The 25939-nt window shown below is 45.2% G+C and overlaps 1 long non-coding RNA gene across 1 annotated transcript; it reads left to right on the forward strand.

Moving 5' to 3' along the window:
* The first annotated feature begins 1486 nt into the window (after nt 1-1486).
* Nucleotides 1487-21935, forward strand: LOC309366026. The gene is made up of 3 exons (XR_014166415.1): nt 1487-1880; nt 20458-20579; nt 21569-21935. It is a non-coding gene; the product is annotated as an uncharacterized lncRNA (long non-coding RNA).
* Nucleotides 21936-25939: the final 4004 nt, after the last annotated feature.

The following is a 25939-nucleotide window of genomic DNA, read 5'->3' on the forward strand; positions in this document are numbered from 1 at the left end:
CCTAGTTCCATAGTTAGGATTGCAGCCAAAGAAAGATGCAATCTTCTTATTTAATGCATATTTTTAGGAGTGTGTATGTATGTGCATAAATATATTAAAAACCACTTCAACAATTAATCTCCTGTGAGACAACTGACAGCCACATATTGATAAAAAATGAGCAAGTTCCAGTTGAATTAACCTGCCATATATTTCATCCCAACCTTGTTAAGTGCTTAATTCTAAGCTTAGGAAAGGCAATTTAAAATGTTTGTAAAGTCAACGGCAGTTAAGATCCTTCATGCCAAAATGCCTCCACTAATTAGGTTGATAACTGTGGACTGCGGTCTTGGAAAAACGTGAAGACTTGGAGCCTTAGAGCTTACTCATGTGATAACCATTTTTCAATCTGAAGATTACTTTTGTGTAGTCACCTGGTTGTAGTGATCCATTTGAAATATCCATGCAAGGTTGAATTCGTAAGTAAAACTAGATTAATATACAAAGTGGGAAGTGAGTGGGAAGCAAACAATAAAATACCATCCACTAAAACAGGCTAGGGTGATATTTCCCCACCTCTGTGGGGCCAGCCATAATTTGTTTTAAACAGTTTTTAATGTTGGGTTCCAAATTATTGCGATCTGCTCTGAGACCTTCTGGTGAAGAGCAGATGATGATAACAACAACAACAACAGCTATTATAAGTCTCTGAGAAGGCTTTAATGATACTGGCATGTCAGAGACAGAGCAGAGAGCTGAAACAATTCCTTCTTTCCGCCTTCAAGCCTGTTGCATCAGAAGCAAGGCATCCTGGCAAGGAATTCTCTTGAAAGGGGTCCCCTATGACAGAGGTTCCCATATCCCCCACCACAACCACTTGAAAATTGCTGAGGATCTTGTGTTTTTATTGCTTCTTTTAGTCCTTATATTGTATTTTATTGCATTACAATGTGAACTCCCCAGTATACAAAATAAAATACAATAATAACAGACTCATCAACTGCCCCGGGGGAAAAAAGGGACATCCTGTTTTTTTCTCAGAAGAGGACAGCAGCCAAAATGGCAGCCACAATCTCACACAATTTCGGGCTGCATTTTATTTGGGCATGGAGCTCAAATAAATGCATGTTTTGGGGCCACACAAGAGAGCTTCCCTCTCCAAAAGTGTGTTCCTGAAGAATAATGTGTGATGCCCCAAAATGCATGCTTTGGGGCGCTATGCTTGGGAAAGTGCTTTTTTTTTGGGGGGTGCAATCTCACATGGATCACGTGGGAGTGCAGACCCAGAAGTTGGCATCCCGGATTTGTGCCACATATAAGCAATAACAGAAGCAATAGAATTGTGACTTAAATATGAATATTTAAGAGTGGCCTTTCACAGCCATTCTTCACAGAGACACCATGGACCACCTTGAGTGAAGCTTGCGGACCCCAGCTTGGAAGCCCCTTCCCCACGATATTCTGTTTGGGCAACTGGGCATATAGAAGATGAAAGGGTACCAGGAGGCAGTAGGTAAGGGAGAGGAAGAGGGTGGGGAAGAGAGAGGTTAGAATATGCCCTTTGGCTGCTCTTTACTGTGTGGTGAAATTTCACAATATCTCACCTCATATACTATATGGGCCCTGAAAGCAGCTGGAAAGATTTAGAGGCGAATGCCTCTTTTTGGTATGAGATTGCCTCTCTGCATGTTGCGAGGGCTGAGAAATTGGCTCAAATGAAAAGCCCAGAATAAGGAAAGGAGCTCGAGGCGATACGGCAGCCTAATCGGTGCCCTCTGTTAAAAGAATCAGCCACTTGACTGCTCATTAAGTAACAGCGAAACACAGGCCGGAGCCCAGGAGTGCAGATGTCTCCAAGTGATTACTTTGTGCTTTAATGAGATCATCGGCAGTGTCATGAGGTAAAATACGCTCCAGCCCTCTTCTCTGGGAAGTATCAAAGCTCACAGGCTTTTAAGGAATGTCATACGTTTGAGTCATCTTTTCCGAGAGGATAAAAAAGGTGTGGTTGTATGAGGAACATGACAGTGGCTGCGCATGTATTCCATTTACTCACATTTGGCACTCCTGAGATTTTTATTTATTCGTTCAAATGCTTATGTCTTCGCCCTTCGGAGGTGGGGTGGGGGAAGCTCCACCCAGCGACATTTACAATTACAATTTCATGAAAAGCAACAATGTGAAAGAATGCAACCAAACAATGGCAATTAAAGCATGGGTAGGCAAACTAAGGCCCGGGGGCTGGATCCAGCCCAATAGCCTTCTAAATCCGGCCCACGGACGGTCCAGGAATCAGCGTGTTTTTACATGAGTAGGATGTGTCCTTTTATTTAAAATGCATCTCTGGGTTATTTGTGGGGCCTGCCTGGTGTTTTTACATGAGTAGAATGTGTGCTTTTATTTAAAATACATCTCTGGGTTATTTGTGGGGCATAGGAATTCATTCATATATTTTTTTCAAAATATAGTCCGGCCCCCCACAAGGTCTGAGGGACAGTGGACCGGCCCCTTGCTGAAAAAGTTTGCTGACCCCTGAATTAAAGCATCAAAACATCGTTTGCCATAGGCAACAAAAAACCTGCTGGAATAAAACAATAGCTAATAATTAAAGAAAAATTGTGAGGTTAGGGGCAAGGTGTTCCACAACTTAAGTTGGGGTAGGGAACATTTTTACCTGGAGGGCCCTGGTTCCTGGGCCTGGGGTTCGGTGCTCCTGATCTAGGTGCAACGACTGAGAAGATCTGCCCTCTTTTGTCCCACTCAAATGTGTTTCCACCCTAGGTAGAGCAAAGGAAAGGGCTTCTTCTCATTTTGCAGAGCAAGCGGGGTGATATTAGCTAGTTACTGGTTAGTAATTGCTTTGATTGTCCTAATCATCTTAGTATTTATTTATTTTCTAAATGTTTGGTGCATGTAACAGAATATAATGTGGCTCTTTTCATTTGATTGGCATGTGGGGAATACAAACCACTACTGTAAGAACAGCTGATAAACCTGCAAGCAATTTTTGATGGATTAAAATCTCTGTCATGGAACTAATGTCCCCTATTTGACTCCAAATTGCTCCAGACCTATCCCATCTGATCAGTTCCATTCCTCACTTTAGCATAGTCTCCAATTATTGTTCAGAGCTTTCGCTCCGGAGCAACCTTTTCCATAGCATTCAACCCATGATCTATCAAATCCAGATTTAATTCACTAACAGAATTTCCAGCAAAGCCAGGTTTACTTTTGCTTACTAATAAGCATAATACTAATTAATAAGCATAACACTAATTTATGTGCATGATTTACCCTAAGAGTTGTGTTTCTGCACACATTATTTAGCCGAGGAACTGCATCTCAAAATCTGGAGAAGTGTGAATTTTGAAAGATGTCATCTCACTGGCCGAGGTGCCCTTCCAAGTGTTGTGCAGGACCCCTATTATTCCTAGGCAGGCATCAGAAACAGGAAACACATTGATCATCTGAAAGCCTAGTGGCTGTATACAGGACTGCAATAAATTTGGTAGGGCCAGCTCTAGAGATAAATATCCTGATTCCTGAATTAGAAACAAATTCAGCTCTACATTTTGGAGTTGCCCCATAGGTGGGTCGCAAAAGTACAGTGGTACCTTGGGTTAAGTATTTAATTCATTTTGGAAGTCCATTCTTAACCTGAAATTGGTCTTAACCTGAAGCACCACTTTAGCTAATGGGGCCTCCCGCTGCCACTGCGCCGCCGGAGCACGATTTCTGTTCTCATCCTGAAGCAAAGTTCTTAACCCGAGGTACTATTTCTGGGTTAGCGGAGTCTGTAACCTGAAGCGTCTGCAACCTGAAGCGTGTGTAACCCGAGGTACCACTGTATCACATTTTTCATGGTGTAAAAATGAGCCCATCCTTGATGAAAGTGTTGACTTGTGTTTTCCTTATGGAAATTGCCAGGGAGTTATACTGGGGGGGGGGGGAGTTAATGTTGGACCCATATAATTCAAATAAAGGTGGCCGTAAAGCCCGACTATGTTTGCCAGGTGTCAGGATCTGATCCTTTTTGTTTAAGCTCATACCATTTTTCTCAATATGAAAACAATCAATGAGAAACTGTTGGCAGAGTTTAGCTTTAATGACATCTGGGGAAAAACTTGTGCCACAATAAATATGTTAGTCTTTAAGGTGCCAGGAGAGCTTGTTTTTTCAGCCCCTAATGTTAATCCCATGAATGCAGTAACAGCAACAAGGAAAAGTTTTTAGAGTTTACAGGTAATCTTTTTAGGAATCATCAAAGAGCAAAACAAATTATGAATTAGAAGGAAATTATATGGCAGATGATTCACACAGACAATTTCAGCCAAGCAAAGCACAAGTCTACATGCAGGAACAAAAGCAAAAGGCATCTCTCTGGAGCAGAAAAGATGCTTATTGTGGAAAGGCTTTAGGAGAAGCAAAAGAGGAAAGCCCAAAGGCAGTGATTACAGTCATGAATGGCTTTGAACAAAATAAATAAAATGACCGTGGTATGAGAGACCAGCTATTATACATACCCCTCCTTTTCCGAGGAGACACCTGTATATGTGCTTTTGTTGAGGGATGTCTGGTATGAGACTAAGCCATTGACATCAAAGTAACCTAAACAGTATAATAAGTGATGTAAAGTGATGAGCAAAGATGACATAAATCATCAGATATCCAGGGGAGAGAATGGAAACATACCTCCATAATAGGTAGTTGGCTGGGCCGTTGGCTTACAGCACCGGTAAAGTTCAAGGTGAAAGTGACAATGTCATGCCCCTTTAGGGGTTTGTGCCAAATGAAACAGGGACATTTTACTTTTCCTGCAAGAAACTAATTGGGCGTTCAAACCGGGAACATTTAAAGACGCATTTTGTAATAAGCTGCTTTAAGCATCGCAAAGAAGGGGAAGTGTGGGGAACTTGTGCTTCTGCTCCACATGCTTCCGGGTTTTTCTTCTTGCTATCAGAACCACAGATCTTTAGAGTGGGAAGAGATTTCATAGGGCGCCTAGCCTGAAATTTGCTCGATGCAGGATCATCGGTGCAGGATGCAAGTACAACACCCCCAACATATAGCTATCCAACCCTTGGCTTGAATACCCTCAGCGGAGGACAGAACCCCACATCCTAGAGATCTGTTAATTGAATCTTGTCATTAGGAAGGTTCTCCTAACGTCTAGGAACAAAGTTCTGCCTTGACATTTTCTCCCGATTGGTTCTAGTGCTGCCCCTTGGAGCAAAATGCCCTATCTTCTGCGACTGGTGTGGAAAACCTTTGGCTCCCCAGATGTAGCTGAACTCCCATCAGCCCTAGCAAGCATGACAATGGCTAGGGGTTATGGGAACTGTAGTACAGCAGCATCTGGAGGGCCATAGGATCCCCACACTTACGTCTATGTAACAGCCCTGTCTGAAGATGGATGTCCTGTCTCCTTTATTCCAGTGGTGGCTCCATGTTTTGTGTGTCCTTTGGTAAGAAGCCCTCAGTTGAGCCCTCTCTGAGTGGCTCCACTTCCTCATTGCCACTGTGTGCATGGGGCAGCACCACCCACATAAGTGAATAGTGTACCTGAGTGAGTGAAAAGTGAACAGCTTTTCTGTTGCTTCTGATGTCTGTCACAGTGCAGGGAAGAAGACCATTCTCCCTTGTCTGGGGGGAATGCACAATTTGTGGGAATGTTCAGGGTGACAGGAGAGGATATATTGTCTATTAATATCCTTCCTAACTTGTGCTAGCAAGTTCCTTTACTTAGCAGAGTTACATTCCCCTTTTTTACATGCACAGCAGATAGCTGGTTGCAGGCTCGTATAAGCCTCTCACTATTATACAATTCAGTCTGTCTAAGACTGAATTGTACGTTCCTGGTAGGTTCCCTTGAGTCTCTCTTAAAAGAATAAAGGCACCACAATCTTATTCAAAGTCAATAAAAGAAGTTTACTCACATCAGTTCACAGTTGGATTCCTGAAGGCAGACTTAGTTACAAATATGTACATGTGGATCTATCCCACATGGGGGAATAATCCCAGTGCTTCTGCTAGCTGAGAGCTAGCAGAGCAGTCCTAGCTAAAACGAAGAAGGAAGTAAAAAAGAGGAAGGGTGCTGTGTCACTCATCCTTTTGATACCTGGACAGGTTAGGTCATGGCCACCTTCTATCACATGCAAAAGGAAAGATGCTCCAGCCAGGAAGAATAGGAAGTTTCGACTGGCTGGACCAAACATTCCCTCACATGTCTTCTCTGGCATTAAAATGAATGTTGTACTTGACTGCCTCTCATGGATCACATCCCACACAATCCCCATACAAGGGCTGCATATATAGAGGGAGGAGTAGTGCATATATGCAGCTCACAATAGACCATGTAATGCAAATATTGCAAAGTGAGCTGTCTCCCCATTGCAGCCATTGGAAAAGCACACTTGGCATAGGATGTCCTGGCCCACATTGGAGCCCCTTCTCTGAGTCTCTGACTATGAGGGTAATTGTGCGATTGAAATCAATATGGGGAGAAATAAATATACACAGAGGATAATAAAAAACCTCTCTCTGTGGGCTTTCGGCTGAGTGCCTCGGATCATCAGCATCTCCTGCATGGCATGGAAATGGTTTGTCATCAGGAGTTCAGCGTGTGGCATGTGCCGAAGAGATAAGATCTCTATTTCCCCCCCTTACCTCCCAAATTAACATGCTAATACATTGTCCCCAAAGAAACGAGGAACATAATCAAGCCCTAAGTACATAATTATTCCTATTTCCAATTTAACATTATCTAGCTGGGGTGGCTTGAACTCGGGCGGGAAGCCAGTTTCGTCTTCCTTTTATACGTTCTCCGTGCCAGTTGCCTCGGGTGCCTCCCTGTCTGCATTATATGAGCATAAACTAGGCACATGGTCTCCACCGGTATCATATATTTGGAATTTATTTTCTCAGATGCTGTGCGACCGAATATAATCCTTTGGCAGGGAAGTTGGTGGGCGGGGGCAGTGGGTGGAGGGAGAGCAGGGCTCGTTGATGGCATGAAGTCTCCTGTTTGGAGCCATTTACTTTAACACAAAGCACACATGATGCCGTAGCTCAGAGCTGCACTCCTGAGCTGTCATCTCTAAATTGTGGAGGTCACCGCAGGGATTGCCGGCATGCTAATTATGTCAAACAAAGGAGACAGTGACTGATTTCATATTGTCAAAGGAGATAAAGTTGTATGCTCGTGTGGCTGTGACAAATATGAAGGGTAACTCTGCAGAAAATGCCTTTGACCGTTTCCCACTAAATGCCTGGAATTGTGTAAAAATAGGATCACACGAAACAAGTTGGTGTTTGTGTGTGTCTCATGCTCTGTAGCAATCTCTTTATCTTCATATTTAGTTTATATGCAAATAGTTGTTAAAAACGAGGGGTTTGTACATGCCTCAATATTTTCCTTTCATCTGTATATGTGCTTAGGAAAACAACACTGATTTGCTTCCCAGTCACTCCATCCGCTTTGATTTGCAATTCGGCTTCTAAGATGGTGTTTAGAAAATGAAGTTCTGTGATCCTCATTCTCTCTTACGGAGAATCTAAATACAGCTATGATCTTCCTGCCACTTTTAGCCAAAGCAAGTTAAATTTGTAGGTCCAGGGAGGCTCTCCAGAATGGATTAAGCTGGCCACACTGTAGATAAACAAGTCTATGGGCTCTTATTTATTTCATGCCTATTGCCTATTGCCTATTGGGATCAAGCAGGAACCTTCACTTTACTCTTTTCAGTGCCTGCTAAAAACATTCCTGTTTAGGCAAACCGACCCAGATGCTTAGAAAGCTGAGGTAATTTTAATCTGTTTTAGTATTTTAACTGTTGTATTTTTCAAAGTAGAGTTGTAATGTTTCTTGATTTTACTGTTTCATCTTTTTGCAAACCGCTTTGAGGTGTGTGTTTTTTTTTAAAAAAAATCAAACAGTGTATAACTTTTATGAAATAAAGTAAGTAAATATAACAAGTTCATTAATTGCTTCCCGTGAAGCATCTCAAAACAATATCACAACACAATAGAAAGGCATATAAAACAACTGCATATATAACCCCCCAAAAATATATATTTTTAAAAGTGTTAAAATAATTATGTACAAAAAAAAAAATGTAAAATCCAATAGACTTACAAACTGGGATAAAAAAATGTCCACTTAGAAGACTAGTTGGAAGAGGAAGGTCTTTGGTAGACACCAAAAAGATAACAGTTAGCTGACATCCTGGTGATATCAAGCATTACTCAATTATTTGTTGGTTGCACCCATCAGTTCCTCACAGGTGCATGCAGCCAAAGCAGAAGGATTTAACCTCTCACTCATCAGCCAGTGAGTGATGGTTAAATCCTGCTCAAAACGCTGCAGGAGTGAACTCACGATTCATCTGCTGAAGAGCAGAGTCCAGTCCTTCTTGGAGTTGCTGCGCCAATGCGTTCTTTGCAGACAGTAGGACAGGACTCTCTCTCACCCCACTGGTCAACTCTGAGGGATAGTCAGGCCTGCCCACCTATCAGCGCTTGAAGTTATTATGAGGTCAGATGATTGACATGTAGGTCTCTGTCTGACTGTCAAAGTTTGTCCACAGGGTGAAGGTGTGGGGAGAAAAAAATACACTTGGAAAGAGGGCACAGAGGAGTGTGACTGTGGGTAGAAATCTCCTATTTTAGCAGAGCTGGGATATATTCTCTGTACTAAAGTTAAGAGCGCTATCTTTTGCTCTGCTTATTTCTGCCCATGGTTTCTCTCTGGCCACACCCACTTTTCACCTCTGACCACTGGGATACAGCCAGTGTTGCCTATTATGGGATGGAACCCTCAGGCTGAAAATGATGTCTCACCCCTGATACAGAATATAGAGTATACTGAGAACCCATTGCTAGCATTAAATGCAGTAACTTAACAAATCTCAGACAGATTTCAATCACCTGGAAGCCTGAAGCAGACCATGTTGTCTTATGTCAATAACATTTTGCACAAGCCCCTCAGGTGAAGATAGACTGGAGGGGTGTCCTGTAGCTGCCTGAAACCCAATACTTCCTTCCTTGCAGGATTAGAGTCATATTGTCAATATCATGTCAATGTGAAATGGAAACAGCAGTGTTTACAGAATTAACAAATGGACTTCAAGTTAAACACTGGGCAATTTGTGAGACAGCCTTGACCAGTCTCAAGGGATTGCTTGCAGGTGAACGTTCTGTTTTTCTTTCTGGATTGACTTACATTAACATCATGTCATTTTAAATTGCTTTTCTTGGGAAAATAGGCTGGCGGCATCATTTTAATACCCTGAGTGCTCTTTCTGTTAACTTTCCTTTCTACTTTGCTTTTACTATGAAAAATCTAGGGACTGGGAGAAATTTGATGTTTGTTTGCTTTTAATGAGCAACTACATAAGTTTCACTTCTTGAACTGACACACGAATCGAAGCACAGCTATCCTTTGAAATTTGCAGTTCTCTGAATTTTGTGATGCAGTTTGCCAGCAAAACACTGTGCAGAAAAATGCATGTATTAGGCGAAAGTGTCCATACATTAATGAAAACAGCATACAAAAAATGCATCACAGTAGGGAACGTTGTTTGCAAAAAAATATGTCTAGAGTCAAAACCGCTTGCAAATGTGTGCATATTAGGAGAAATTCATTTTAAAATGCTGGTGAATTTTCATGAGGATTTAGAAAGAAAATTGGAAAGGTGGAGAACTGAATTTAAGACAGGGAAAATGAGAATCTGAGGAAAAATTGAATTGACAGATCCATGCATCATGGGGGGGGGGAGAGCTACACCCAACACATTGGTTGTATTTTGACCCACACCTAGTTATGCAGAAGGAGAAGAAAACTATCATGTTGCAGGCAGAATATACCACATTGCATAGTTTCAGCTCTTTGGGGCAAGTACAAGTTCTTAATTGCAATGTGGGGAGGAAGCCACCCACTGGTCAGTAGCCAGTTTTGTTGTGTGGGGCTGCTTTGAAAAAGGGGGAATGCAGCAGCAGGTTGGACGGATGGGAGTGGACTGCCTACTTGGCTTCCCAACATCACTGCTGGCTTCTGAGAGGGAGAGGGGAAGGGCTGAGGCACCAGGCAACTGAGTGCGGTGTGAGCACAGTAACTGGTAGTGACATGTGGCACTGGCAAGCTGGTAAGCAATGCAGCAAGCTCAGTCCACACGGCCTAGCCATCTTCTGCTGCCTAACTGCTTTCTCAAAACAGCTCACACAACAAATTGTGTGATGGGCTTGCCCAACAAATTGTGTGATGGGCTTGCCCATCAAATTGTTCAATAAGTAGGTACAGTGTATCTCGGGTTAAGAACATGATTCGTTCTGGAGATCCGTTCTTAACCTGAAACTGTTCTTAACCTGAGGTACCACTTTAGCTAATGGGGCTTCCCGCTGCCGCAGCGCAATTTCTGTTCTCATCCTGAAGCAAAGTTCTTAACCTGAGGTACTATTTTTGGGTTAGCGGAGTCTGTAACCTGAAGCGTCTGTAACCTGAAGCGTCTGTAACCCGAGGTACTACTGTACTGATAATAGAAAACAGCTTATATATAAATAGTAGCCTGCTGCTGTACCTGGTGAGCAAACACCCATTTAATGCTGTAATCTGCCCTGGGGCCTTAGAGTGGGTAGTAAATCAATCAATCAATCAATAATAGATTTGCCAACTTTTTTGAAGCCCCTGCACATGTCCATTTAATAGCAACTTGATATCCAGATAAATGTAAAGGTAAAGGGGATACCTGACCATTAGGTCTAGTCGTGACCGACTCTGGGGTTGCCGCACTCGTCTCGCTTTATTGGCCGAGGGAGCCGGCAAACAGCTTCCAGTTCATGTGGCCAGCATGACTAAGCCGCTTCTGGTGAACCAGAGCAGTGCACAGAAATGCCGTTTACCTTCCCACCGGCGCGGTACCTATTTATCTACTTGCACTTTGACATGCTTTTGAACTGCTAGGTTGGCAGGAGCAGGGACTGAGTAACGGGAGCTCACCCCGTCGCGGGGATTCAAACCACCGACCTTCTGATCGACACGCCCTAGGCTCTGTGGTTTAACCTACAGCACCTCCCTATTTGATGGTGATTGTGCTTTTCTCAAAGCTGTGTTTGCTGACTTCTGCATATCACGCAATTGTCAAAGGCAGAGGAACATCCTGTACTATTTTTTCCTGGCCAGTTGGCAACCCTGCATTGTGCTGATTTAAACATGCTACTAAAATGAGGCGCAGCTAATGACCAGACCTGTGCTTACTATCCCTTCCCTGCTCCCCAGATTTCACCCAAATTATGCTGGAGGGATTAAAGTGACATCCTGAAACAGTATTAAAATGTACATGTCTTGTTTGTTTACTTTTGAGGTCTCCCTATGATCATAGCTTGCTTGGATCTAATCATGCGATTTGCTAGCTCTTGTCACTCGCCTCCCACCCTTTTATGTATATCCCGCAAGTTTTCAAAAGCCCATCTATCAGCATCTTGAGAGTTTCTTCAAAAGATCATGTAGTGTCTAGAAAACAGATCTGCCAGACAGGCTTGTCGTATACACACATATTTTGTTATTAAATGTGTTCAGGCATGAATTTTGGCAGGGTTTCTTCACAGCTCTCTTGAACTTTACTTGACACCTTTTGTGGCACGTAATATATCTGCAAAGCAATACTAAGGAAGGGGGTTTAACTCTTTTCATTATGAGCCCACAGTTCCCTTCTGTAAATATTGTCTGGAGGACATCACTGACTAATCATTATACCAAATGGGCTGCAGGAGTTCTGGACCAAATTGACTGCTTCTGCGGTTTTATTTAACTGCACGGTGTCGGGAGAAAGTTAGGAATGTGGGGCTCTGTCACCGCAACACTGTGACAAGAGAGAGAGAGGGAGAGGCGATGTTTCTGAAACAGGAAATACCTTGAGGTCCAGAATTGTTGGTAGGCTTGGCCAACAAGCCAGAAAAACAGTGGGGAAGCCAGTCATCCAAAACGACAAAGAGTGATATACTATTTTTCTCACACCCATATATAAAATAGACATAGATAAAGATATGGATTTATATCACTAGTGGGTAGCTCCCCCAAAAGGTAGTCAGCTGAATTTTGTAGTCTGGACATACTCCGAGACATTGTGATCGCTATACATGTGTGAACACGAGACATATAAGAGTAAACATCACAGCACAAAGGGCAGCCTACACTCCAATGCTCAGTGAGCCAAGCCACATTCAAAAATTTGGGCTGGGTAAATTTGGGTTTGGCCTGAAATTAAGGGGCGGGGGAGGGATTTTTGCAGTGAGAGCCAGGAACATTATGCTCAGTTCAGACAGTCTTCTGAATGGAATTGTTTAGCCCATGGTTTAGAGACTTGTCTTCTTTCCTCTCCTTTCACACAGGCCTTTCCACCCCATGTTTCTACTTAGTGCCCCTTTGTTGTTGTTTAGTCGTTTAGTCGTATCCGACTCTTCGTGACTCCCTGGACCAGAGCACGCCAGGCACTCCTGTCTTCCACTGCCTCCCACAGTTTGGTCAAACTCATGCTGGTAGCTTCAAGAACACCATCCAACCATCTCGTCCTCTGTCGTCCCCTTCTCCTTGTGCCCTCCATCTTTCCCAACATCAGGGTCTTTTCCAGGGAGTCTTCTCTTCTCATGAGGTGGCCAAATTATTGGAGCCTCAGCTTCAGGATCTGTCCTTCCAGTGAGCACTCAGGGCTGATTTAGTGCCCCTATCTATAGCTAATTTGGCAAGCTATGTTTCGTGCTCATCCCCAGCAAACCAGGATCAGAAAATGTGTGCATTGCAAAACAGGGGAATGAGTATACCGAGGGACTTGGGTTTTCTAGCACCTTAGACAGCAAATCAACCCCCTTTGCACCCTGCCCTGCCAGCCTCTGCTGGCTGCCTGCTACCTGTGGAGTCACAGTAGCATCGTTCCACAAGCATGGCACTCCCCTTCCTGCAGCAGCCAATGGGAAGCCATGAAACAGGAAGTCCAAGGGTAGGGAGGATCTGGGATCCCGAGTCAGCCCTGCTGCCATCACATGACAGCATCCAAGACCAATCACTGTGCCATCTCCAAACTGGCACAGCAATCCACCAATCCCTACCTTCCACTTCAGCCAAGTAGGAAAGGAACTTAGCGCCGCAGCCTTTCTATTCTAAAGAAGATCTCATTTAATTTTGTGTAGGTCTGATCCTGTTAAAATAAAAATAAAAATTGCCTTCTTGAGCATAAGTGAAAAAATTCAAGGTGCGCCTAGCATTTCTGAGTCATCTACTGTATGTAATATATAAAAAAAAGTGTTCAGGCAACTTGTAATTTAAAACAAATATACAACTCGCTGTAACAAATCAAAACTATGCAAACTTCACGATGGCTCATAGAGTTCAACAACTAGCAGAATCCCCCCAGTGAACGCAGAGACACATGGAAACTCGGATCAATCAAACAAACAAACCACACTAAACAATATTAAAATGCTGGCTGGCAAGGCATGTAAAATTGCTATAAATGCTGAAAACTCTGTAAAAGCCTGGGAAAGCTTTTACACAGAAGGAAAGCCTTCACCTAATTAATTCTGATGTACATGTGTGAGAGAGTTTCAGTGAGTTCCGGTGACTCCACTAGATCTTACATGAGAGTTCACCCTAAATGGACGTGGTCTTGCCCCAAAACAGCACTGTGATTGGCCACCACTGGCAGAGTTGGGGGGACAGGGAGGAACGCCTGGGGGTCTTCTGCAACCCGAGGCAGCTGTGACAGCTCCAAGTCCAGAGTATATGTTTGGTATTAATTATGGTTCTTATTTTCAGCCTGCAAATGATATGTACCATATTGGCCCGAATATACCATAAGCTGCACTTTTTTTCCAAATTCCGACCATGAAATGTTAAAGCGCGGCTTAAATTCGCGAACTTACAAAAATTGGCTTTTACGATATCGCTGCTGAAACAGACATATGGTAAAACAGAACAAAAAAATGTTTTATTGCCAATTTGTGAGCTTGAGTGCCTGCAGAATTGTAGCAACTAAATAGCAATTTGCGATTTTAGTGATTGTACGGTATCTTTTGCGGACTTGCAAGACCAAAGACTGAAGCTGGCTTGGAGTTACAATTCTACCAACTGCAACTTCATCTGAGTGGATGAAGTCCGGGAAATTACAGCAGCTTGCCTCTGTTTTGTTATTTATTTGATGTGCGTGCACACACCTAGTGCTGCATTATTTTATGAATCCTTTCCCATGAGGCATCCCAAAGAGATTTACAAAATAATAATATATATAAAACAATTACAAATAAAAACATATAAACAGTTAAAACAACTGCTTATATAAAAAGAAAAATGAATATAAAAACAGATCAAAGCAGCCACACATATATAAATTCAATTAATTTTTTTTACAATAAATTTTATGAAATTTTCAATTATACACCTCAAAATCAACATTTTACATACTGTTAGATATCCAGCAACTTCCCTCCTTCTCCTTCCATGCTTCATTCTGTTTATCTTTCATACCTGGATATTTGACTATAATCATAGAATCATAGAATCATAGAGTTGGAAGAGACCACAAGGGCCATCGAGTCCAACCCCCTGCCAAGCAGGAAACACCATCAGAGCACTCCTGACATACGGTTGTCAAGCCTCTGCTTAAAGACCTCCAAAGAAGGAGACTCCACCACACTCCTTGGCAGCAAATTCCACTGTCGAACAGCTCTTACTGTCAGGAAGTTCTTCCTAATGTTTAGGTGGAATCTTCTTTCTTGTAGTTTGGATCCATTGCTCCGTGTCCGCTTCTCTGGAGCAGCAGAAAACAACCTTTCTCCCTCCTCTATGTGACATCCTTTTATATATTTGAATATGGTTATCATATCACCCCTTAACCTCCTCTTCTCCAGGCTAAGCATGCCCAGCTCCCTTAGCCGTTCCTCATAAGGCATCGTTTCCAGGCCTTTGACCATTTTGGTTGCCCTCCTCTGGACACGTTCCAGTTTGTCAGTGTCCTTCTTGAACTGTGGTGCCCAGAACTGGACACAGTACTCCAGGTGAGGTCTGACCAGAGCAGAATACAGTGGCACTATTACTTCCCTTGATCTAGATGCTATACTCCTATTGATGCAGCCCAGAATTGCATTGGCTTTTTTAGCTGCCGCGTCACACTGTTGGCTCATGTCAAGTTTGTGGTCAACCAAGACTCCTAGATCCTTTTCACATGTACTGCTCTCAAGCCAGGTGTCACCCATCTTGTATTTGTGCCTCTCAATTTTTTTTGCCCAAGGGCAATACTTTACATTTCACCCTGTTAAAATTCATCTTGTTTGTTTTGGCCCAGTTCTCTAATCTGTCAAGGTCATTTTGAAGTGTGATCCTTAATGATTCTTTGCATCAAAATGAGTGAGGTGGAAAAACACATAATAACAGCCTAACTTGGGTAATTTATGTGATTTACGTAAGTTGCACAATCTTATAAAGTGATATAATCAGGTGAATTACATATGTTCACTATGGTGGACAGTGAATAACACACTTTGGGGTGGAATAATAATACAGTGGTGCCTCGCAAGACGAAATTAATTCGTTCCGCAAGTCTCTTCGTCTTGCGAGTTTTTCGTCTTGCGATGCACGGTTTTCCATAGGAATGCATTGAAAATCAATTAATGCGTTCCTATGGAAAACGCCTTCCCCCACCTCTTCTGGCGGGCGGCATTTTAAAATCGCCCGGGACAGCGGAGGACTTCTCCGCTGTCCGGGGCGATTTAAAAGCCCCTGGGAAGGCAGGCAGGGGGGACAAAGGCTTTCTCGCCCCGCCGCTCGGCTTCGGGACATCGTTCCGATGCCGGGCGGCGGGGGGAGGCTTTCTCGCCCGGCCGCCGGCTTCGGGACATCGTTCCGATGCCGGGCGGTGGGGGGAGGCGTTCCTGCCCCACCGCCCGGCATCGGAACGATGCCCCGAAGCCGGGCGGCTGGGGGAGGCGTTCCTGCCCCACCGCCCGGCATCGGGACGATGCCCCGAAGCCGGGCGGCGGGGGGAGGCGTTCCTGCCCCACCGCCCGGCATCGGGACGATGCCCCGAAGCCGGGCGGCTGGGGGAGGCGTTCCTGCCCCACCGCCCGGCATCGGGACGATGCCCCGAAGCCGGGCGGCGGGGGGAGGCTTTCCCGCCCGGCCGCCCGGCTTCGGGACATCGTTCCGATGCCGGGCGGCGGGGGGAGGCTTTCTCGCCCGGCCGCCGGCTTCGGGACATCGTTCCGATGCCGGGCGGTGGGGGGAGGCGTTCCTGCCCCACCGCCCGGCATCGGAACGATGCCCCGAAGCCGGGCGGCTGGGGGAGGCGTTCCTGCCCCACCGCCCGGCATCGGGACGATGCCCCGAAGCCGGGCGGCGGGGGGAGGCGTTCCTGCCCCACCGCCCGGCATCGGGACGATGCCCCGAAGCCGGGCGGCTGGGGGAGGCGTTCCTGCCCCACCGCCCGGCATCGGGACATCGTTCCGATGCCGGGCAGCTGGGGGAGGCGTTCCTGCCCCACCGCCCGGCATCGGGACGATGCCCCGATGCCGGGCGGCGGGGGGAGGCGTTCCTGCCCCACCGCCCGGCATCGGGACGATGCCCCGAAGCCGGGCGGCTGGGGGAGGCGTTCCTGCCCCACCGCCCGGCATCGGGACGATGCCCCGAAGCCGGGCGGCGGGGGGAGGCTTTCCCGCCCGGCCGCCCGGCTTCGGGACATCGTTCCGATGCCGGGCGGCGGGGGGAGGCTTTCCCGCCCCGTCGCCCGGCATCGGGACATGGTTCCGATGCCGGGCGGCGGGGGGAGGCTTTCCCGCCCCGTCGCCCGGCATCGGGACATGGTTCCGATGCCGGGCGGCGGGGGGAGGCTTTCCCGCCCCGTCGCCCGGCATCGGGACATGGTTCCGATGCCGGGCGGCGGGGGGAGGCTTTCCCGCCCCGTCGCCCGGCATCGGGACATGGTTCCGATGCCGGGCGGCGGGGGGAGGCTTTCCCGCCCCGTCGCCCGGCATCGGGACATGGTTCCGATGCCGGGCGGCGGGGGGAGGCTTTCCCGCCCCGTCGCCCGGCATCGGGACATGGTTCCGATGCCGGGCGGCGGGGGGAGGCTTTCTCGCCCCGTCGCCCGGCATCGGGACGATGCCCGAAGCCGGGCGGCGGGGGGAGGCGTTCCTGCCCGGCCGCCCTGCATCGGGACATGCCCCGAAGCCGGGCGGCGGGGGGAGGCTTCAAAAGCCGTCCGGGGGCTTTTAAATCGCCCCGGACAGTCCCGGGGCGATTTAAAAGCCCCCGGTTAGGCAGGCAGGGGGGGCAAAGACTTTTGCCCCCCGCCCGCCTTGGGAAGAGGTCCAGGACCTCTTCCCAAGGCGGGCGGGGGGGGCAAAAGTCTTTGCCCCCCCTGCCTGCCTTCAAAAGCCGTCCGGGATAGCGGGAAGCGCTTCCCTGCTATCCCGGACCGCTTTTAAAATGCTGGCGGTGGGGAGCAAAGCCTTTCGCCCCCGCCGGCCTTCCTGGACCTCTTCTGAAGTCCGGAGGGGGGAAAAAGGCTTTGCTCCCCACCGCCAGCATTTAAAAAAAGGTCCCCGAGATTTCCCTATGGGCTTTCGTCTTGCGATGCAAGCCCATAGGGAAAATCGTCTAGCGAAGCGTCGCAAAACCCGAAAAACCCTTTCGTCTTGCGGGTTTTTCGTCTTGCGAGGCATTCGTCTTGCGGGGCACCACTGTAATAATAAAAATAAATAAATATAAATAAATTTTATTTATATCCCGCCCTCCCCAGCCGAAGCCAGGCTCAGGGCAGCTAACAACAAGCAAATAATCAAACAATCAAATAATCAAACATTCTAAAAACATTTCATTATAAAAATTAATTAAAAGCAAATTGATGGCAACCGTTAAGCAAAATTCTGTGCAGGTTGCCAGAGGAGGGAGTCAGGCTGCGCCCTGACCAAAGGCCTGGTGGAACAGCTCTGTCTTGCAGGCCCTGCGGAAAGATGTCAGGTCCCGCAGGGCCCTAGTCTCTTGTGACAGAGCGTTCCACCAGATTGGAGCCGCGGCCGAGAAAGCCCTGGCTCTAGTTGAGGCCAGCCTAACCTCTCTGAGGCCTGAGACCTTCAGGTTGTTTTTATTTGCAGACCGTAGGTTCCTCTGTGGGGCATACCAGGAGAGGCAGTCCCGTAGGTACGAGGGTCCTAGGCCGTGAAGGGCCTTAAAGAAGTAGAACTGCAGTGGAATGGAGTGGAATGGAGGACAGGGCTTCATGCAAAGAATTCATTGCAGAACACAAAATGATTCCATCTTTGGTCTGATCCAATAGGCCTCTTCTTTCTTCTTCTTCTTCTTCTTCTTCTTCTTCTTCTTCTTCTTCTTCTTCTTCTTCTTCTTCTTCTTCTTTTATATTTGACTGAATCTCTCTCTCTTTTTCCCCCATGGTAAATCTTTATTGGTTTAAAATACAGACGTAAATGATCATTTACAATGAAGGTAAGTATAGAAAAATTCAATACAGAAGAAAAAACATCACGGCATAAGAATAAGAAAAAAGTTAAAAAGACAAAAAAGAAAAGAAAGAAAAGACGAAGGAAAAAGAAAAAACAAACAAACCAACCAAAAATTTATACAAAATCATGTCCAAGCAGAACTTGAATGATACTTGTGAACAAAAATGAATGAAACAAATAGTGGAATACATGAAAAAGGATATAACGGAAAGCTGTGCGACAAAACCATGATAGTAGATATAGTATAATGAGAAGGACTGGAAGTTTTAAGCAGAAATTTTTATCCAATAGGCCTCTTCTTATGCTGGGAAAGAGGATAAGTGGCTGTCGGTGGGCGGGTGGGTGTTTCGGGCTTTTTCAGCAGCAAGACAGCTTTTTTTAAAAAAATGTTTATTTCTGCCTTCAGCCTGTCCTAGCAAAGTTATCAGGGAGAAAAGCAAGAGGGCTGTCAGCTAACTACCCAAATACGGAGGTGGGTTGGATGTTTATCTTCTGGGTTTACTTGTTATTTGGACATGCATTGCTGTTATGGTCACTGGCTGAAGCAGAAAAACGCTGCCTTACGTATATATATATATATATATATATATATATATATATATATATATATATATATATATATATATATATTATATATATATATATATATATATATATATATATATATATTGCACAACTAAGTGCAGTACAGCCATCTTCTCAGAAAAACTCTTCACAAAGTTCAAGAGGTCAAGACACAAAGACTTTAGCAACTAATCCACACCTAATGACCCACCTAAGTGGTACTCAGGATATCACTCAAGAAATCACTCAAGATATCCCTCAAGTAATTAAGGAACAAAAGAAGAAAAGGCACACTAGCCTGGGAACTTCCTCTCTGCACAGAACATTGGAGGCTATACACCACACCCCCTCAACAGTATTTATAGGAACTCAAACACTGAGATCCTGCTCTGTTCCAGTAACAAGAAGCCGAAAGCACCAGCCTGAAGATGACGAGTGAGACCTCGTCGAAACGTCGCCTAGACACCCCAACTTTTACACGGGAAGACACCCGAGGACACCAAAACCTGCATTCCTGTACCCGTGAAAATCTACGAAAGCATATATATATATATATATATATATATATATGGCAACCAGAAGCATTTTTGTTAGGGATTGTAGGACAAGACCTGCCAAGGAAAATAAAGAACTTATTTATGTATGCTACAACAGCGGCAAGAGTCTTGTTAGCACAAGGATGGAAGAATGAGGAAATCCCAATGAAAGAACAGTGGCAAGAAAAATCGATGAGCTCTGCGGAATTGGCCAAGTTGATATACAAACTGGTTGATAAGGACAATTGTGATTTCAAGGAAGAATGGGGACTTTTTTACAAATCACCCGAAAAGACAACAAAATGATCTGGACTCCTTGGCAGGTTTTGAAGAAACATCCACAATTTTATTAGCTGAACACATGATAGAATAGGCAAGGACATAGGCGCCGACTCCATGGGGCTTGAGGGGGCCCGAGCCCCCTCAAAAATTCGTTTGGGGGGGCTCCGCCCCCCCAATAATCTCCGGCGCCCCTCCAGCAGAGCGCCATCGCCGCCCCTCCCCCAGCCCAAAATGCACAGGGAGGGGCGGGCTGCATGCCTCCTGCCCTCCCTCCCGAGCAAAAGCTCCACCCAATTTCCTTTGGAGCTGATCACGAGGAGGCGGTGCCACTTTATTTGCATATTCATGAGCTTATTTATTATTCATGAGCTTTCCCGGGCCCCCCCAATATTTTTTATAAGTCCGCGTCCCTGGGCAAGGATATGTACAATTTTATAATATGCAGAGAACAATATGTGCAAAGAAACCAGAGAGGGGAGCTGCGGGAAGTCCTGGGTGAGCGAGAGAGGGAGGGATGGGGTTGGAGGGGGGAAAATGTAATTGATTGTTTGGACTGATAATTTGTTATGCTGAAATTGTTTAATTTTTTTTTAAGGCAACCCTGTCCAACCATGAACAGCTTGAGGGTATGTTGCCATCTTAGACACAGCTTCAGTATGTGCAGCACTATATAGGAAGATTGGCACAAAGGTCTATCAAAATGGATATAGCGGGAAGGTAGGCAAGTCTTTGGCCAAGGCACAGCCTGACCCCCTCCTTTGGTAATTCTTCACAGAACTCTAGCCGAATGTTGCCATCAGTTTGATTTGAACTGATTTTAGAATGAATTGATTTTAGAATGCTGTATTATTTTACTGTTGTTAGCCACTCTCAGCCTGGCTTCGGCTGGGGAGGGCGGGATATAAATAAATTATTGTTGTTGTTGTTGTTGTTATTATATTTGTTTCCTTAACTGGGAAAAGTGTGATTGCCCTCAGCGATGCAGTTACAATGACCGTGTACATTCCTGTTAGTCTTCTGCCAAGCTGGACAAAGTTCACGCAAATGTTGTTTATAGAGCTAAAGCCATTTCTTCAAGAAAAGGAAAGTTCCCTCCCTCCTGTTCTTCCTTTCCTTTCCTTGTTTGCCCAGGCGTATGAGCCTCCACACCCCTGCTCTGTCTGTCCGTCCCACCCCCCCACCCCCCAAGTGTGGACAAATGGCAAGAGGTGATAAGAGACATGGTTCCCCTTCAGGCTGTGAAGCTGAGAAGCTTATTGATAGATTTATTATGCAGGACTTGGTGCACTCTTGGAAACTATATTTAAACTAAACTTCAGCTTTCTTTGTGAAACTGAAACGGAGAGGTCAGGGATTAATGACGGGACCTCCTCTCTCTGCAAGGCTAGAGATGGGCTAGCTCAAACTGATGGCTGGGTGCATGTCTCCTACAAAACAAGGGAAGGAAAGAAAAAGAGGAGGATACAGTTCGATGTTCATTTGTGATTGATTTGGCTTTGGAGCGGAAAGAAATTTGCTTGTGGTTTATATAGATGGCACCATCCATGTGCATGCCGCTTTGTAGCAACTTTTGCCAGCTGTGGACCAAAACATCTGGTTATAAAGTACCAGCAGAAAGTACCCAGTGCTGCTCAGGAATTCTAAGAAGTCCAAAGAAATACTGTACTGAGATTTATAAACAGATAATGTAATTTGTTATTTTCTAGGATAAAGTGATGGGGAAGGAGACTCTGAGTCTTCGTCTGCTGAAGCACCCTGCAACCAAACTGCAGAGAACAGGAGGGTTCAGTCCTGCTGGGTGCTGCTTCACCAATGCATTCCCTGTGGGGAATATAGGATTGCACCCTCTCACTCCATGACCTCAGGCATCCACTGGTTGGTGGATATGCAAGCGAGGTCTTTAGATGCAGAGCTGAAGCCACTTCACTGTAGTGGATTCAAGTGTTCTTATGTCTTCCTTTTGTAGCTTGCTATGTTTATTTGCTGGCTGCCTTATATGCATAAAAATGATTTTGTTGCTGTTGTTTTAAGCTGCGTCAGTTTTAAGCTGCCATGGAAAGGTGGCTATAAATATTTTAAACAGATAATAATGCACAGTTAATAATAGATAAATAATATTCCCCAGGTTGGAATATTAATTAAATATTTGCTATTCAGCACTTAAACATCCAAACATCTCACAGCAACAGCCAGGGCTAGACAGAAGCACATCTCTGACATTGTCGGACAAAGGGCATGCAATAACAACCAGAACAATATCTGAAAGATGATGACCTGCGATTATAATTTAGTCTGTTTTTAAAATGCAGACACCATTCATTCATCTGATCAAAGCGGGTAAACTCTGAGGTCAACACTTAGAGGGTGGGTGGTCAAATTGCCAGGTCCTGAATCTTTGCAGAAATTCATGCACTTGAACCTTTTTTGATATGAAACAGTTTTCAACTGCCTGCTGTAGGTGCATGAACTGTGCAATAGTAGATAGAGGAAATGGTGGGTAAACATTTTCCTACAAACACCAGCACAAAGGGATTATGCAGGGGGAAAGCGGCCGACATTGAGGAAACCTGATCCTGTTGCAAATCTTTCTCCCCACCCCCAAATGTCTCGTGCTGCTGTTTGGTGGTGGTGGAAGAAGAGCAATAAGAGATGTCCAAGCTGTACCTCACCTGACTACCTCCCACAGCTGTTTGCAATAGTAAATGCATAATTATAATTATAATTATAAAGGACCCCTTCAGTTGCAGGGGTGTCAAGCAACATCTGCACAGAGCCGAGAGTTTCTCTGTAGAGAAGGCAAGACGCACAGCCCTCGCAGCTGCCAGCCCTCCCCCTTTGCAAAGGAGGCAGAGCTGGCCTTACAGAGCCCCGAGTGAAACACACACTCCTTCGCAAACTGAAACAAATGGGTGAAATGACTAGAAACACTCTCAGCCCAACTAACCTTGCAGGGTTGTTGTAAAGAGAAAATACATATGGTAATCTCATGTATGACCTCTTGGGCTCATTGGAAAAAGGGATGTTGCTGTTTAGTCGTTTAGTCGTGTCCGACTCTTCGTGACCCCATGGACCAGAGCATGCCAGGCACTTCTGTCTTCCACAAAAAGGGATAGAAATGCAATAAATTGATAAGCCACTCTTTCCCTGCCTCAGCACTTTCCCTATCTGGAATACAGGGACAATATAGGGAAGGATCGTAGTTCAGTGGGTAGGGCGTCTGCTGCGCATGCATAGTCCCAAATTCAATCCCAGGAATCTTTGGGTAGGGCTGAAACCCTGCAGAGGTGCTGGCAGTCAGTGTAGACAATATTGAGTTGGATGGACCAGTGATCTGACTTGATATAAGTAAGCTCCCTATGCAATATCAAGGTTGGATTAAGGGCATCTGGTGTGCTCCGACAATTCCAAAAGTGCTGTTCCAATGTCACTGCTTGTTCATCTTCTACATTCTGTAGAGCAGTGTTCCCCAATCTTGGGCCTCCAGCTGTTTTTGGACTACAACTCCCATCATCCCTCGCTAGCAAGACCAGTGGTCAAGGATGATGGGAATTGTAGTCCAAAAACAGCTGGAGGCCCAAGGTTGGGGAACACTGCTGTAGAGGATATAAATGATGCTGGCAAACAGAGTGCATATTGAAAAGCACAGCTGGCTGTTGTCCTATGCACTCCATTGCTAAAACATGGCCATGCAACAAAAACACTCCCAATGTTTTTCTTTTATCCAGGTGTTTTGTAGGCTACATGGGACCTGCAACTGATTTGGAAGTGCTTCAGACGTGGAGAGATGCACAGGAGCAGCGAAGGTAGGAGACATACCAGATAAAGGCCAGGAATATTGAGGCTGTCTACTAGAGAGCATCAGTCAATTTCTAAACATATCAGCCTAGCAGACAACCCACTGTGAACAGGGAAACAAACAAACAAGGGATTTAGTGCATTGAGTAACGAATGCTCAAATTCATGGCTCGTATTCTGTCTGTTCACAAACCATCGCTGAGCTATTACAAACCCAACTTTTACTGGGTGGCTTGATCTGTGTGTGTCAAAGTAATTCAGCAGCTGATAGTAGAAAACACACCATGGAAGGTTGTGGCTGAAAATCCTTTTGGAAATAAAGAAAGCAAAGCACTGCCCAGTCCTGATTTGTCGGTTGATGAAGCCTGATGACAAAGGCAAGCTGCTTGCAGCAGAGTATCTGACCACCTGTTTGCTTGACCCTTCACCCTCCTGGCTCAAAGCAGTTGACTGAGTGGTAGACTGGCTGGGACTAGGATGTGATAAATGCCTCTTCAAAGAAGAGGTTGTGAGAAAGTTCTACCTGAAGAAAGCTTCCCTGGATCCTGAAAATTAATCCAGTTATTGGCTAGCAGCAATAATTGGGCAGGATGCACAACCCAGTACATTTTTGGGTGGCATCATTTTCCTGAATCCATTTCTGTTCCATTTCCATTGTGGTTTGGATACAGAAAGACCTTTTATTCTACCAGTGGAAGACGTATGCAGGAAGACATATAGGAGGGATGTGAACCGTTTGATTCTCTTTGACTGCCTTGCAATTTTTGATACATTCAGCTTTTTGGTAGAGCCAGTGTGGTGTAGTGGTTAAGAGCAGTAGTCTCGTAATCTGGGGAACCGGGTTCGCGTCTCCACTCCTCCACATGCAGCTGCTGGGTGACCTTGGGCCAGTCACACTTCTCTGAAGTCTCTCAGCCCCACTCACCTCACAGAGTGTTTGTTGTGGGGGAGGAAGGGAAAGGAGAATGTTAGCCGCTTTGAGACTCCTTTGGGTAGTGATAAAGCAGGATATCAAATCCAAACTCTTCTTCTTCTTCTTCTAGACATTTTGGACTGGCTATCTGAGATGGGGATTGAGGGCACAATGCCTTAGTACCTATCAGGACACCAAGAGGCTTTCCTCTGCTCTTATCCTGACTCAGGATGCTTAAGAAAACAAAAATTTAAGATACACATGGGCTGACAAGCTAGCTGTCAAACATTAAGTCTTAGATATTGGCTGAGCTGCCGTTAATGGTCAGAGTGTCTGTGGAGAGCTCAGAGCTTTGATTTCAGTTTATTGAAATAAGGGCACCCAGTCATACACTAAGCTGCCCTGATATCATGGAAGGTTCACAAACATTCCAACTTCTCATGGGGAAACTCAGCAGAAAAGAAATTACAGAAACAAGGAGCCATGATGAAAAGAAGAAACGTGGGAAGTGCAGAGGTTTGAATTCAGATTAAACCAACTGGAATGAATCCACTTTCCCTCCCTGGGCTTCCTCTTTTTTCTTAAGGGTAACTCATGCACCTAAAATGTATTTAAGCTTACCTAAAAATTACTTTGTATCTGATTCAGAGCCCCAAATTTTGTAACCAGATTTGCACTTAGTTAACGCTGAAGATTTGACAAGTGAGGTTTTTTGAATACTTCTTTCAAAGGCTTTGAAGATCTGGTTTCTGTTTACAGTGTGTATCCTTAAATATAATTTTTATTCCTAAATTGTGCTTGTATCTCTGCGATTACCATTCCATTTTTGGTAAAGTTCTGCTCCGATGCAAGGGACCCTTTTCTATTTGTGTAAGCACAAATACAGCAATAAATTACCTTTTGCCATTATTTAAAATGACAAATGATCTGTTAGCCTTTTAGGATGTAATTTAAAAATCATTTGTCTTTGCGTGAATAACCAAGAGTCTACTTCCTCTTTAAAGCAAAGAAAGCCACTAACTGTAGATGTCTTATAGTATTTCACTGAGCCTGAGACGGGTGTAATCTAACTCCCACGTATTTGGGAAATTCACAGTTGAGGCTAAATGGCTGTTGGAGTTTTACAAATGATCGGGTCACTTAAATGGCGTAACTGTGTAGGTTACTGTGGCTGAGGATCTGGTCTGCAAGGTTTCTGAGGCCTGGAAATGGGAGAATGGGGGCAGAACAGGGCAAGGGGTGGGCTTATGCATGCTCCACCGAGTGGAACCCCTGTGCAAAATGGTGGCCACCTGTACTCTGTTTCAGATACAAAGCACTCACCGGGAAACCTCAACTCCACTGCTGTTATGTGGACAAAGAGCTCTAC

This window comes from Podarcis melisellensis (assembly GCF_964234715.1).
Source record: "Podarcis melisellensis genome assembly, chromosome: 3".
Lineage (NCBI taxonomy): Eukaryota > Metazoa > Chordata > Lepidosauria > Squamata > Lacertidae > Podarcis > Podarcis melisellensis.